This window comes from Vanessa cardui, chromosome 30 (assembly GCF_905220365.1).
Source record: "Vanessa cardui chromosome 30, ilVanCard2.1, whole genome shotgun sequence".
In the NCBI taxonomy this organism is placed as follows: domain Eukaryota; kingdom Metazoa; phylum Arthropoda; class Insecta; order Lepidoptera; family Nymphalidae; genus Vanessa; species Vanessa cardui.
In genome coordinates this window covers 3,224,806-3,239,196 of record NC_061152.1, presented here as the reverse complement: position 1 = coordinate 3,239,196, position 14,391 = coordinate 3,224,806, and the positions used below count along the sequence as shown (strand labels likewise).

The 14,391-nt window shown below is 36.7% G+C and overlaps 1 long non-coding RNA gene across 1 annotated transcript; it reads right to left on the bottom strand.

The window, feature by feature from the left end:
- Positions 1–8,362: 8,362 nt before the first annotated feature.
- Positions 8,363–9,531, bottom strand: LOC124542162. The gene is made up of 2 exons (XR_006967308.1): positions 9,396–9,531; positions 8,363–8,508 (listed from the first exon to the last, which is right to left on the bottom strand). It is a non-coding gene; the product is annotated as an uncharacterized LOC124542162 (long non-coding RNA).
- Positions 9,532–14,391: the final 4,860 nt, after the last annotated feature.

Here is a 14,391-nt window from a genome sequence, read left to right as displayed (position 1 = left end):
TCGTCAAACAGTTCTCATGGCTTTGCACCCAGGTATACTAGAACCCTTACTACGAGTCCGACAGTAACCTATAAAGTATTTTTTTAGTTTATGGTTTGCTTCCATACAAAACCTATCAACGCCTCAAAGGACCTGGTCATATTTTTTTTATTTTTTGAATATTTTTTTTCCAAGCGCCACATCATACCACATACTAAGCACTTTTTAGCACATCTATTCTTTTAAAAAAAAAATTATTATATTTTCGAAATGTTGTTTTTCACTTGTTATTATATAAATTTACAAAAAAACATTTTATTTTTTTGTATTACATCTGCACATGACAGCACATGTCGAACACATTACGGCACAATTTTAATAAATTCGATAAAGTAAAGTAGCGGTGCTTACCGGTCTTGAAAAAAGTACCTCGTCATAAAAATGATATTTTTTTTATCGTATCATATTTTGTTATTGTATCCGATTTCATAAAAATAAGTCTACGCAATAGATTTCAGAACGTCTTTCGTATGACTTCAGATTTTAGAAGTAGGTAATACAAAATGTTTCCACGTGACCCGCTTAGTTTTAAAAATAAAAAAAGACTCACTCGTTAAATAAAACAACTCACATCAATGATGTTGTAGTAAACAGATATGTTATTCGCATTACTCGTACGGCGTTCGTACGAAAAGGTCGCGTACAACAGAGTTTCTTAGCACCGCGCACCGTGCAAGTGTCCGGTGTATTTGTTTGAGTTATCGACGGCGGTCGAGCTACTCTCGGCCGCCTATTGCGTTGTCAACTTACCCGCATTTTAAATCGTTTATATTATGTCGAGTATTGCATCGATAAGTGATAACGAAATGGCGGAGGAACAACAAAATGAGACAGATGCACCGGAAAAGGCACAGAAAAGAAATAGAGAGGACAGCGAAGGTGAGTGGACAACAGTGGGACAGAGAAAGGATAAAAAACTGAAGGAGAACGATAAAATAGAAATATATATCTCGAGCAATGAAAAGTTACCGAAGCAGTTTACTTTGGCGCGGATTTTTAAAGAACAAAACATTCTAGATATAATTCGTGTTAAATATTTAAATGCCTACAAAGTGCGAGTAGACTTTATTAATGAGTTAAGTGCAGAGAAGTTAGAGACATGCCTAGAATTTAAAAATAGGAACTGGCGTATCCAAAAGGCCATGGAAAGAAATATTTCATATGGTATTATAAGAAACGTTGACCTCGATTTGTCAAATGAGACAATTTTAGAAAAAATTTCGTGTTCCAAACCAGCTCAGTTAATTTCAGCTAATCGTCTCAATCGTAGAAAGTCTAATGAAGCTGGATGGACACCTAGCGAAACGATAAGATTGGGCTTTAAAGGTACTTTTATCCCTCCATATGTCTTTGTTGAGGAAATGAGAGTAAAGGTAGAAAAGTACGAATTTTCTGTAACGCAATGTTCAAATTGCTGGAAATTTGGACACTCAAAAAATCGTTGCACTTATAAAATAGTTTGTCCGAAATGTGGGAAAAATCACGTTAATTGTGAAAACACGGAATATAAATGCGTTAACTGTTCGGGCAAACATATGGCTTTATCCAAAGTATGTCCTTTATTTGTTAAAGAAAAGAAAATTCGAGTACTAATGTCAGAATTTAATTGTACCTATCGCAAAGCTCTCGAATTGTACGTTCCACCAGAATATCAATTTCAAGAAGAAGAAAAAGAAGAAGAGGTAAGCGTTTTGGATATGCCTGGTGAACCAGAAAATGAAGAGTCTTTAACTTACGCAGACATATTAAAAAAGAAAACTATATCGAACAAAAAAAGTGTACATTCGAAAAAACAGCTAAAATCTCATTTACACACCCAGTATAAAGACGTTCAATTTGAGGATATAAATATGGAGGGCACACATTCCAACATAAGTAAACATCTAGCAGAGAAGGAAAAAAAGAAAGATTCAGAGAAAGACTACAATTTTAACGAATTACTGAGAAAACTGAAAGAAATAGTTTTTCAAAAAGAAATTACATTACAATCAAAAATTTTAGGTATGTTCAAATGCTGCATGGAATGGTTTATCCTGGCGTGTATCGATATTAATAGATCCGACTGGCCGGTTTTAAATGTTTTGCTTGATTTTTTAAAAAACATCAATGTTCAAAGATAAACTAATCAAAATTAACCTAATGCAATGGAATTGTCAAAGCCTTAAGCCTAAATTAATTTTATTAGAAAATCTTTTATATCAAGAAAAAATCCATGTTGCTTTGCTTTGTGAAACCTGGTTAGAACCCGACAGTGAACTAAGACTTAACAACTACAATATATACCGAAAGGACAGATGCGATTCCTATGGGGGTGTTGCTATACTGACGCACAAATCAATAAAATCACAGGTATTTAATTTTCCTACTCGTAATTCAAGTATAGAAGTTATCTCAGTTAAACTGTTCAACTGTAATGATATTGAAAATATTATATCTTTATATTGTCCTCCATCTGCCAACACTTGTCAACTAGATTGGGAACATATATTCGCTTCCTCAAGCAAAAAAACGCTGTTATGTGGCGACTTCAATGGCCACCACTCAAACTGGTCTAATAAAATTGACTCTAGAGGGAATCAAATTTTAAACGCATTAATGTCAGGTAATAATTTTATTACACTCAATAATGGTCAGGTAACTAGAATTAAAATGGTGAATGACGTAATTCAACAATCGGCACCGGATATTTCGTTCGCATCTTCGGATATAGCTCTCAAATTTAATTGGAAAGTGTTAAACGAAACGTTAGGCAGCGACCACTGTATTATTAAGATTGATACAAACGTTAACATACAATATAAAAATATGGTGCGTAGAAATTTTAAAGAAGCAGATTGGATTTCTTATACGAAATTGCTAGGCAACTTATACAAAGACTTCAATTTCTCTAATGATTTGCAATATGATTTTAATAAATTTATAGACTACATGAATATGGCTGCAGACATTCACATCCCATTCACCAAAATTTGCAAACACCCTAGTAATCATTTTATACCACGACCCTATTGGAATCAAACGCTTTCCAAATCTGTAGCTGAGCGCCGACTAGCTCTTTCGCAATTTCGCCGAAATCCAACGCCTGACAATCTAAGTCTCTTACAGAAAAAAATAGGGATATCCCAAAATGTAATTCGGAAGGCACGTTCTCAGACTTGGCAGAATCTATGCTCTTCCTTCGATCAATCGTCATCCCAAAGTGAGTTGTGGAACAAAATGAAATGGTTAAAAGGTTACAAGCCCCAAACTAATTATATTGACCAAAATATAGCTTGCGAATTGTTAAGAAACCTAACCCCAGACTACGCACCAACTCAAAAGCAATACTTTAGATCCAGAAATGACAAATTAGAATCAAAAATAACTTTACATGAATTAGAAAAATCTGTTAAGTCAAGGGACACTTCACCTGGAATGGATAATATATCTTACACAATGATCAAAAATCTACCACAAAATGGCAAAGTTTTACTAACAGCGTTCTTTAATAAGTTCTTATTAAATTCTTTCGTGCCGCGGCAATGGCGAAACATTATTATTGTGCCAATTCCCAAACCTGGACGTGACCTACAGCACTCTTCGTCTTATCGACCAATTTCAATGATTTCGTGCTTGTGCAAGGTTTTCCATAACATTCTATTAAATAGAATAGAATGGTTTATTGAAAAAAATCACGTTCTGCCGGAGTTTATTACAGGTTTTAGAAAAAGCCATTCCACTCAGCACAACCTGTCAACCTTAGTTTCCAGGATTCAATTAGGTTTCGCCAATAAACGGAGCACAGTATGTTGCTTCGTAGATATAGATAATGCATATAATAACGTTGATATAAATTATTTACTAAGCACGTTAGATGTATTAGGAGTTGGATCAAGAATTTGCAAATATTTAGAAAACTTTCTATCGGATAGGTGTTTAACAATACGTATGGAAACCTTTGAAATTGTTAGATGCACAAGTCGTGGACTAGCTCAAGGAGATCCGTTATCGCCATTATTATTTAATGTTGTAACAGCAAATATATATAAAAGCATAACTAATGTATATATTTCACAATACGCGGATGACTTCGTACTTTATTCTACTTGCGACTTCATCAACCAATCTGTCGACAACCTACAGGTGGCACTTAACCTCTTATCTTTAATTCTGTCAAAAATGGGTCTAAATATATCAAACTCTAAAAGCAAAGTTATGATTTTTAAAAATAATTTTAGGCAAGATTCTATTGATTTAAAGCTAAATGGAGTATCTTTGGAGATAGTTGAACATTTCAAATATTTAGGATTGTGGTTAGATAGATCATTAAGATGGTCTAAACATTTAAATGAATTAAAGAACAAAATACTTAACTTTACAAAGATTTTAAAAATGTTGTCAGGTCCAGGATGGGGCATGCACCCGTGCCAGTTAAAACGCCTGTATATATCTCTTGTCAGAAGTAAAATAGATTACGGCAGTTTTCTATATGACAATAGCGCTCAGACTCATTTAAAAAAAATTGATGTTATTCAAAATCACTGTTTACGAATTATTGGTGGTTTTATTAAAAGCACAGCAGTCCATGTGATGGAATCTGAGATGCACATTGAGCCACTATCAATGCGGAGGCATTATTTGGCAGGAAAGTTTTTGTTAAAATGTAAGTCATATTCTTTTTGTGAGATTACTTCTATAATAGAGGACTTAAAATTAGCCTATCAGAACGCTTATTTTAGAAAAAAGAAAAAGCCTCTGTTAGTATTAGTTCACGAGTCGCTAAAGCAAATACCTATAAAAACTAGTGATAACCAAGAGATGTTCGATTTGGACACCTGGATGAGCAGTGTGGATTTATCCTTTTCAATTAGTACTAATTTAGACACAGTATTGGAAGCTAAAAAACTGTACAAACCACAAATCCTCAAAAGAATATGTAATGATTTTATAAAACTAAGATTTCCACACGACTATTATCTTTTTACGGATGCATCAAAAAGTCGGGAGGATGCGGGAGCTGCATTCTTTGACCCACAAAATGCAAATTTTGTTAAACTCAAAATAGAAGCCAAAATATCAATTATGCATGCGGAATTAATAGCAATTCTAGAAGCTATATCTTATATAAATCATATAAATCATCGTAATTTTGTTATTTTTACAGACTCAAAGAGTGCACTTCAGCATCTATCCCGATGCACTAATCCTGGTTTTCGTGGAGTACCCATTGCTTACGACATTATTAAATGTATTATAAAATTGCTTAAGAGTGATAAGAAAGTAGTCTTGCAATGGATACCCTCTCATGTTGGCATAACAGAAAATGAAACCGTCGATAAATTAGCTAAAGAAGCGGCAGGGGATGGTATTCCGTTCAGTTGCCTTCCAATTTATTCAGAACTGTTATATATTATTAAATCTAATGTTATACAACTTTGGAGTGAGCACTTTGATGAAAGGTCACTAACTAAAGGAATCTGGTATAAAACTATACAGCCAAGTTTGTGCCAAAAACCATGGTTTGTCTTTGCCAATATGAGTAGAAACGAAGTGATTACAGCTTTTAGGCTTCGTTCCGGCCATATACCGCTTAACAGTTTTGCAGCAATGATGGGCAAAGTCTCATCACCTGCCTGCACTGAATGCAATGTAGTTGAGGATACTATTCATATAATGGCGGAGTGCGTTCGGAACGAGGCTGAACGCCTTGATTTTTTTGCACACAATTATGATGTAAATCCTCTAAATGTAGGGGTTTGGAACAGTATTCTTGCCTTTCCGGGGACTGAAAAAGCAAGAATGCTGTACAAACTTGTAATAATAGGTTTAAAGCGTAGAAAAGTAATTATATAGCTTGTATAGTAATAATTTTAGCTCCTACAGGAGTGACATGATCACTATGTGACCAAACTCCTTAAAAAAAATAAGATTAAAAAAAAAAAAAAAAAAAAGATATGTTATTAATGCGCAAAAAGTGAAGACTAGAAAACGTCCTAATTGGGACGTTTGCCTTTAGTCGTTTTACGTATTAATACATCACAATTCGGTAGTAATACGTTTTGCGTAATTAAAACATCTAGTTATCCCTTTTACTTATTGTTTTTATCAAGCTGTCCTTTTTACTTTTAACGAAATGTAAAAATAAACTAAAATAAACGGTCCCCGGCGCGGAACACGTTTTTCTGGAAACTGTTTTCTGTTTTTTAGAACGTCTGGTATGGCTGTATAAAATAATACATGATGTTTTCCGGTGCAAACGGATTATTTAAAAAAAAACAAGAGAGTCGCGCATGGAACGACAATTCAAAAAAATATTGTAAAATTCGATTTGTAAACTTTAGGGCAATAATATAAAAATTAAACCAACAATAAATAAATACTATACTTTCTTCCACTGGCGTATTTAATAATACTAATAAATGTTATTTCAATTTCAAATAATTCAAATTCGATACGTATATAAAAATATAGCAGTTCTAACTATTATTATTTCAGTTAAAATTATATAAGTACATTTAAAAAAACATGACAAACAAATGTTTTTTAACAACAGGATTATAAGATTTATAAAAGTAACAAAATAATATTTTGTGTACTGGTGTTTTAATAACATCGAAAGCAATATTATGGCTGAAGACTGGCTACAACAGCAGGCGGGCTTTCATTATATTTATAAACCACGAAGTGTAACTCTGCGGTGAAATTAAATTTTAAGCCGTATTTTAAACTGACAATTACTCGTAAAAATCGCCTTAGGAAAAAGTTAATAAGTATTTGTGTTAACTCGCGTTAAAGAAATGAATAATAAATATTAATTTATTTTAAATATATTTATAAATATGATACAAAAACAGGTGAGCCTAATATTATAATTTATTTTTAAATGACACGCTAACACGTTATTTATAATAATAACAATGAAAACAATTAGACAATTTACATTTTAGAGATTCCTTTATCCGTACAACTGGCTGGAACAAAAAAATATAAAATAAAAAAAACAAAAGCGCGCCGAACTGAATTCAAACATTTAAAACCGCCATTAAGTTTTCTTCTTGAGCGTGGACTGTAAGCTCGATATTGGGCATTGGCGCGATTTGTAATTAGTTAAAATGTGTTCACTGTGGTTTATTTTCGACGCGTTAGCATAACTGAGTAAGTCGTTACTGCAATATCTATGATTTGGTCATTCATTTATACATACTATACATTAAATTCGAAGGCAGAACTATTTTTGATTTGATAGTCAATTGTTTTAAGTATTATAAATTAATGTATTTTTTAAATCTATTTCACTCATATGTGCTATATGTTAGTTATGTAAGAAATATAATTTAAGTATTATCATAATTAGAATTAAATTGCTTAAACTATAAACAAAATATTAAACAGAAGATACTTATAAGTGTAATATGTATAGTGATTGAATGGGTATTTTCAAAACCTATAAATCACTTAATTACTTTTGATATATCATTGGAGGCAGTTGAGAACGCCTCATAGACATGCTGGAGTCCATATAGTATTATGAGTTAACTATCATTCCTTAAATTAATCATTTTAACATAAAACCAACATATTTTTTAAGCTATCAGTGTATCCATGCTATATTTGGAGCAGCTACGCTGTTAACAATAATTTGGTGCAGACAACCAAGAAAAAAGTTACCATGCACTGCAATCTACATCTCGGTATACATTTTATAACCTATTTATTGTATTCAAACAATTAATATAATAAAAAGTGCATTTGTCTCTTTACCAAGTATCTAATATTTCCTGTGACTAGACTAGGTATGGTTTTAGAAAATTAAATTGAATTTTAAATGAGTAATTTAATGAATTGTTTTATAAGAAATATCAATTCATATTATGACTCAACGAAGGTGGTTTGTTTTGCCCACTATAATAAATAGTAAACTTAAAAACTCATTGCTTAATAGTACTATGTTATTGTTAGTATAGTTTTGGATTATTGGGTATAGTCCAGTTTCAGCAACTTCAATTAGACTATTTAATTTTTTTTTAATTTAAACAGAAATTAATACTTAATTATACAATAAATGTGACAGACTTGGAAGCCTCTGATACCATATTATGATTAATTGTGTTGAAAGAATACAATATTAAATCTTAAGGAATCACTTAGTTACTGGAAACTTACAGAAGGTCTGTTTCTCAGAGATACCTCATTTGGCAGAAACTGTGTTCTGCACTATATAACTATTACTATATACTATAACTAACAGTCAACTGAAACTCTTAACTCTTTATTGTTTAAAATAAATAAAAAAGTAAATGTATGTAATACATGTAATTGTATTTTAGGAAAATCAAAACACAAATTATTTCAGTAATTATTCTATTTAATTTTGTTCAACTACATTTTCACCGAGGTTCCTGAAGTTGGAGTTACAGATGCAGCGTCTCACTGGAGAATGCAGCTTGTATGTAGTTGAGTAGTATCTAGGTTTGTATTTCTTCTTAGGAACTGTAATAACACAATATTTTTCATAAAAAGATAAATAAGCATACAAAATAATCATGATCACAGAATCATTATAATTATATTTTAATATTAGAACTGTAATAGTCTAGATATATCTAAATATATTTAGATTTGATTAGTATTATAATTTATTGAAATACCATAATCATTAATTATCATCAATATTACATAAACATTTTGTTTAAACATATCATGAATTTGCTTGTTTTTTACTTATTATACAATTCTGAGAACAAATATCTGGATGTTATCCATAAAATGAATCTGTATGATTGTTTAAATGAACAAACACATCCATGTTAACGCACAATCTATACCTACTAATAATATAGATGTGAAAGTAACTGTCTGTCGCTCTTTCGCAACCAAACCAATGGAGTGAATTTGATGAAATTTGGTATGAAGCAAACTTGAAGTACAAGGAAGGACATATGCTACTTCTTTCACGTACCTATCACATGACAACCAATCACCTACAAGGCGAGCGAAGCCGCGTCCAAGAACTAGTTATTATTAAATAATTAACGCGAAATAAGCTACAAATTAAACTTTATAAACAGGAAATTATAATAAGTTAAATATAGATGTAAGCAAATTCATTTTACCTACATATAGTTGTTTTGAATATATATATAAGTAAGTACCTATGTTACTGTAAATTTGTAAGGAGAATTCAATTAACAATACTTGGTCAGGTTGCTTGCAGTTGAACTCAAAATCTTTTATATTAAAAACAATATACACTGCATTGGTATTTTTTTAGCCGTTCACAATATTTATTACAAAGTATAAACTAACGGCTCTTACAATTACTAAGTACCTAAGGTATTATATACGTAGCATAATATTTTTTTTTTATATTTACGTACCTCTTGATGGAGTTTATAACTTGCAGATTTGAACAATCACTGGTTCTATAAAAAAAGGTACCTACTCGTATATCACCTTCCAACTTTTAAAATAACAAATGTCTATAACTTCGCAACAAATGTCAAATAGAATTGGAACGGCCGAATATATTAATTATTATATAGGCACAATGCAAATATAATATTAATGAAAATGTTGCTATTAAAATTTTAAAAAAATATAAAAGAAGGGCCAGTGCAAGGTATATTTGAAATCAAATCAAAATAAACTTTATTCGAGTGGGCTTTTACAAGCACTTATGAATCGTCATTTGCCAATTAAGTGAAGCTACCACATAATTTGGTTTTTCAATAATTACAAATTAAAGTAACGTGAAACGGAACGTATTTCAAAAACACTAATTAACGTTCTATCGTCAAACTTTTGACTACTTATTTGAGGTTATAGTTGTAAAAAGGTGATCATTGAAACGAAAATTAAATGCGTTTTACGAATTAAAATGGAAGTCGGGATAGTTGCAGACTCCAGATTTCTCTTGTCAGCTTAAAACCACTCTTATCTCAGTTTCGTGTCAGAAGATCAAGTCAAACACCATTTATTTGAAAACTTTGTCGAAGTAGATCAAAACATTGGCACAAAACATTCGCCTCTTCTCCCATTGAGGAAAAGGATTGGATCATATTCCACCACGCTGCTTCAATGCGTGTTGGTAAAATACACATGATAATGAGAATTTCGATGAAATTTGACACATGCAGTTTTCCTCACCAGGTTTTCCTTCAACGCCGAGCACCAGACGAATTATGACCACAAATTGAGCAGATGATGTGCTTGCCTGGGTTTGAACCCACAATCATCAGTTAAGATGCGCGCGTTTTAACCACTGGCCCATCTCGGCTCAATAGAGCAAGGAGTCAATGAGTATCGATAGTCCGTTTTAAATTTTTACAAAAAGTATCTCAAACATCGAGGAAAAATGCATAAGTATGAAGCCAGTGAGGACAAGCACCATCAGTGGGTCAGTGACAGACAGCAGTGACGTCATACGAAACAAAGATCCGATTTCGTGCGAAAATTTAAATAGTTATATTGAAACCGCACTTTTTGCAGTAAATTACAGTGTTGTGAGTTCGAAATCGCCCAGAATAGCGATCTCTGCGGGATGGGATCTGCTGTAGTACGGAATCTGAAGTCAGTCGCTCGGTTTCGGCAATCAACACACAGCCAGATAGTCGATAGGTCCTGCCCCTCAAGGACGAGGCGTCGTGAGCAGATAAGTAAACGCACACCCCAGTTCTAAATGGGTGCTCAAAATGTTAATACAATTGTGTACAATATACCTACTCGTATTATTGTATCAGTCACCTATTTTGATTTCAAGATATTTCAAGTACCAAGCTTACGTTAGTTTGGCATGGATATATTGTTATTTAGCGGCAGAATATTTGATGACCCACCCACCCACATCTACATCATCAGAAGGGCTCGCAAAGTGCCCTACCACCAAGTAGTGACTGGAATTTGATTTGATTTCAGCCCGCTCGTAATGACAATAGGATGTTTAATGTCGCAAATAAAACAAAATACTTCGTAATGCTGAATTTATTGCTCTTAAGATAAGGGTCAGTTTTCAAATGCGTTTTTCGTTAAAAGTCAATCGATTTTTAGACATCGCGTTTCTCGTTAGTAATATCTGAATTGTTGTTGGAGTTCTTTGGGCATCTCTGAGAAGCTGTTGAAGCAGACACAAATGCGGCTCTTTCCTGGGTAGTTAGGGTAGAAACCTGGTCTGAGCGGAGCTGAAATAGAAAAAGAAAGAAATCAATTACGTTAAAAATGTACAAAGGCATCGAATTCAAGCTTTAATAATCAAAAGTCTGAATTAAAATGTAGCTTAAATGTGAAATGTACCGGCTTATATATAAATAATTACTAGAAGCTCTAAGTTCCCAATTAACGCGGGTGAAAAACCGGTGTATACTGCTCTCTCCGGCTGAAGGGACATAATAAAAAGAAACATTCTCGTCTTTTCCGACGAGCAAAATTTAAATTCTACTCTGTATTCTAGCACATGCATTTAAATCTTACTCTGGATTAACTCTGTTTATTGCCGGAAGCCGTATGTTAATCAGTCGCTCAGTTATAACGGTCTACGCAACAACTGAAATACGAAATTAACGGAAGAGTGCTCGAGGCTTAATATGGGAATAACATTGTGGAAGGATCATAAACTCGTACCAGATTGTTTGGGACTTCCGATGGCTCCAGCTTGAGGTCCTGATGGTGAGGTTCCAGCACTGCTGCCAGTCGACGTATTTGTGAAGCTTGAACTACTCGATCCGGGGTTTCCGTTTACTGGGCCGATCGGATTTCCGCCTTGTGGTTGGTTTGGTGATCCGCCTTGTGGTTGGTTAGGTGATCCTCCTTGTGGGGCGTTAGGTGATCCGCCTTGTGGTTGGTTAGGTGATCCTCCTTGTGGGGCGTTAGGTGATCCGCCTTGTGGTTGGTTAGGTGATCCTCCTTGTGGTTGGTTAGGTGATCCGCCTTGTGGTTGGTTAGGTGAACCTCCTTGTGGGGCGTTAGGTGATCCGCCTTGTGGTTGGTTAGGTGATCCTCCTTGTGGTTGGTTAGGTGATCCACCTTGTGGTTGGTTTGGTGATCCTCCTTGTGGGCCGTTAGGTGATCCGCCTTGTGGTTGGTTAGGTGATCCTCCTTGTGGGGCGTTAGGTGATCCGCCTTGTGGTTGGTTAGGTGATCCACCTTGTGGTTGGTTTGGTGATCCTCCTTGTGGGCCGTTAGGTGATCCGCCTTGTGGTTGGTTAGGTGATCCTCCTTGTGGTTGGTTAGGTGATCCTCCTTGTGGGCCGTTAGGTGGTCCGCCTTGTGGTTGGTTAGGTGATCCTCCTTGTGGTTGGTTAGGTGATCCTCCTTGTGGTTGGTTAGGTGATCCGCCTTGTGGGGCGTTAGGTGATCCTCCTTGTGGTTGGTTAGGTGATCCTCCTTGAGGTCCTGTTGGTGAGGTACCTGCACTGCTACCAGTCGACGTGTTTGTGAAGCTTGAACTACTTGTTCCGGGGTTTCCGTTTACTGGGCCGGTCGGGTATCCTCCTTGTGGTTGGTTTGGTGATCCGCCTTGTGGTTTGTTGGGTGATCCACCTTGTGGTTTGTTGGGTGATCCTCCTTGTGGGGCGTTAGGTGATCCACCTTGTGGTTTGTTGGGTGATCCACCTTGTGGTTGGTTAGGTGATCCGCCTTGTGGTTGGTTAGGTGATCCTCCTTGTGGTTGGTTAGGTGATCCTCCTTGAGGTCCTGTTGGTGAGGTACCTGCACTGCTACCAGTCGAAGTGTTTGTGAAGCTTGAACTACTTGTTCCGGGGTTTCCGTTTACTGGGCCGGTCGGGTATCCTCCTTGTGGTTGGTTTGGTGATCCGCCTTGTGGTTTGTTGGGTGATCCACCTTGTGGTTTGTTGGGTGATCCTCCTTGTGGGGCGTTAGGTGATCCTCCTTGTGGTTGGTTAGGTGATCCTCCTTGTGGAGCATTAGGTGATCCGCCTTGTGGTTGGTTAGGTGATCCGCCTTGTGGTTGGTTAGGTGATCCTCCTTGTGGGGCGTTAGGTGATCCGCCTTGTGGTTGGTTAGGTGATCCACCTTGTGGTTGGTTTGGTGATCCTCCTTGTGGTTGGTTAGGTGATCCTCCTTGTGGTTGGTTAGGTGATCCTCCTTGAGGTCCTGTTGGTGAGGTACCTGCACTGCTACCAGTCGACGTGTTTGTGAAGCTTGAACTACTTGTTCCGGGGTTTCCGTTTACTGGGCCGGTCGGGTATCCACCTTGTGGTTGGTTTGGTGATCCGCCTTGTGGTTTGTTGGGTGATCCTCCTTGTGGGGCGTTAGGTGATCCACCTTGTGGTTGGTTTGGTGATCCTCCTTGTGGGCCGTTAGGTGATCCGCCTTGTGGTTGGTTAGGTGATCCTCCTTGTGGTTGGTTAGGTGATCCTCCTTGTGGGGCGTTAGGTGATCCTCCTTGAGGTCCTGTTGGTGAGGTACCTGCACTGCTACCAGTCGACGTGTTTGTGAAGCTTGAACTACTTGTTCCGGGGTTTCCGTTTACTGGGCCGGTCGGGTATCCACCTTGTGGTTGGTTTGGTGATCCGCCTTGTGGTTTGTTGGGTGATACACCTTGTGGTTTGTTGGGTGATCCTCCTTGTGGGGCGTTAGGTGATCCGCCTTGTGGTTTGTTGGGTGATCCACCTTGTGGTTTGTTGGGTGATCCACCTTGTGGTTTGTTGGGTGATCCGCCTTGTGGTTGGTTTGGTGAACCGCCTTGTGGTTTGGTTGGTGATCCTCCTTGTGGTTGGTTAGGTGATCCTCCTTGTGGTTGGTTAGGTGATCCTCCTTGAGGTCCTGTTGGTGAGGTACCTGCACTGCTACCAGTCGAAGTGTTTGTGAAGCTTGAACTACTTGTTCCGGGGTTTCCGTTTACTGGGCCGGTCGGGTATCCTCCTTGTGGTTGGTTTGGTGATCCGCCTTGTGGTTTGTTGGGTGATCCACCTTGTGGTTTGTTGGGTGATCCTCCTTGTGGGGCGTTAGGTGATCCTCCTTGTGGTTGGTTAGGTGATCCTCCTTGTGGAGCATTAGGTGATCCGCCTTGTGGTTGGTTAGGTGATCCGCCTTGTGGTTGGTTAGGTGATCCTCCTTGTGGGGCGTTAGGTGATCCGCCTTGTGGTTGGTTAGGTGATCCACCTTGTGGTTGGTTTGGTGATCCTCCTTGTGGTTGGTTAGGTGATCCGCCTTGTGGTTGGTTAGGTGATCCTCCTTGTGGTTGGTTAGGTGATCCTCCTTGTGGTTGGTTAGGTGATCCGCCTTGTGGTTGGTTAGGTGATCCTCCTTGTGGTTGGTTAGGTGATCCTCCTTGTGGTTGGTTAGGTGATCCTCCTTGAGGTCCTGTTGGTGAGGTACCTGCACTGCTACCAGTCGACGTGTTTGTGAAGCTTGAAC